Raw genomic sequence first — 2,564 nt, forward strand, 5'->3', positions numbered from 1 at the left:
AACCTCACACACAATTGGAAAATAGGTCTTCCTTTTCAATACACTTGCTTCTATGTGTCCTTCATTATGACCATCTTTATTTATACTGATCTTTAAAATAATAATTTTCCAAGGCGACCAAGAACAATTCATCGAAACACAATTTTAAATAGGTCTACACTAAGCATTGCCACGATGGAAAGGAATGAGAAGTGGACCAAACCACAACACACTACATCGATCAAAACAACATGTTATACATACACCACAATCACCAAAGAAAAGACAAAAACATTCAAGGTCAACCGAACTTGGAATGATTATATTAGTAACCATGACTCTGGAGCACATCAACACATCCCAAATCAGGATAACAAAGATAAAGACATGAATAACTTAAATCCAAAATCTCATCATCTGAAACAAAAATGTGGAGAAATACGGAGCACTGTCAAATATTACCAACATTACTAAGAACACTTATGGAGAACAACTTCTGAAGCACCAAATCATATGCATAACATCCCAAAGCAACTTCTAACAATATACCAAAATCTCATGATTACAACTGCAACACATCATAAATGCAGAGCACAAACCAATCACAAAAACACGGAACCAATATGTTGACATCAATCACAACCATACTGAGACACCATCATCTACACAATTGTAATAGAGGAGATCTTGAGAATTTGGATTATGCATCCACAAAATGGATAATTGGCTAATAAATTTACCATTGTAAACATTAGATCTAGTCCAATGAAGTAAGGGCTTGATATCTTTCAAATATTTTTAAATACATTTAATAAGAAAATTGCCTTGATTAAGAATGTTTTCCTCATGTTGAGAAGATAGAGTTTATATTTAGGCCTTTTCTATGGTAAATTATGTCGAGGAGTTCTAGTGCCAATATGGTGATTAACATGAATTTTTCAGGCCTCGTTATCTTTAAAAACCCTAATGATCCATTCAGCACACAAGTGGTGAGATATGAAAATAAATCCAACACCTTCTGTTGGCATTTTGGATATGTTGATATGGTTTTGTCATTGATGTCAACACCTATCATCACTTGTCAACACTTATCAGCACTTGGAGATTTTGGTTATGTTCACCAGCAAGTCAGAGACTTATGCATAGTCACTAGTATTTGGTTCACCGGCAGATTATATCGTTCATTGGCACTTGGAAGACTTGGAGACTACTTGGTTATGTCGAAGACATTATTCGATCACTTGGTTTTGGCGATTTCGTTAATTTCTTATTCGGGTTTGCATATTTGTTGTTGCCGGCAAATAGGTCCAAGATAAGCACCGACAGACATATCTATTCCAGATCAGCACGACATGTTATTGAGATGATTTATTATTACTATAAATACATTGAGCCGACATCATACATCCGATATTGATTTACTTGCAATTGATTTTATTGTAATATCTTTTAGTGAGCCGACCTATTCAATTGGTCTTAGGTTATGGTATATATGTAAGATCTTACTTGTAAGATCGGAAGAAGATGGGATTGTGAGTGAGAAAAGGATTGCAATAAGGTATATGCGAAAATAAGCGGAGCTATATACGCAGACATCATTTCAAGGTTGAAGGAAGGATCTTGTGGAGGCAATCAGAACTAAACCGGTACTGAATCCAGCATATGAAGATGCTATTTTATGCAGTACATTATCATTGGATTTAACCATCCAATTGTAGTCAGTGTGACTCTCATTTTGTGATTTAGCAGTGAGCTCTAGGCAGCTAGCCTTTCTACATGTATATAATCCATATTGTAAACACATACTATCTGTAGTAGTATCATTTGATTGTGGGTAAGGCTTCCCACCGTGGTTTTTCCCCTTACAAGGTTTCCACATACAAATAACTATGTTATGTGTTGTGGATGTTACTGTCTTTCTGTTTCATGCATTAATCTTTACCGGTATTGCAATTAACTGTTAAGACTGTCTATCGGTATAGAGTTTGGTTTACCGGTATTAAGCATTAAGTTCTGGTTAAGTTAATTTTGGTTGAATTTATTTGACAACTGATTCACCCCCCCCCCCCCCCCCTCAGTTGTCTCGGGGACCTAACACCTTGAACATCATGGGTGAGGAAATAAAATTCTGAGGCTACTTGATGAAATTATTTGGGCCCATTAGTGGAGGAAAATAAAAAATCCCTAAGGAGGTTTACAACTTTCAAATAAGAAGACTTGGAAGGGACCCAACATGAGAATTAGTAAACATGAGTAGCCACCAATATCTTGGACCAAATATGAAATTTCCTAGTTGGAAAAGGGGCTTTGGTTGTTGAATACTAAAGTTTCTTCTCAATTCTTGCAATTATACCTTGATAAAGCTCAAAGGGATTGGCATGAAAAGAAAAAGTTATACCCAAAAATTGGAACATCTCCCCATGTTCAATCAAATTTTAATTGAAAGAGTCAATCTAGGTTGACTTGGGAAAAAAGGATTGTCTATAAAAATAGGTATTTTTACATTGAATACTAGAACTAAAAGATTGATAAAAATTCCTAGGAACTAGAGATCCTAATTGATGCTATATTCTTTTGTACAGAAA

This window comes from Cryptomeria japonica, chromosome 2 (assembly GCF_030272615.1).
Source record: "Cryptomeria japonica chromosome 2, Sugi_1.0, whole genome shotgun sequence".
Lineage (NCBI taxonomy): Eukaryota > Viridiplantae > Streptophyta > Pinopsida > Cupressales > Cupressaceae > Cryptomeria > Cryptomeria japonica.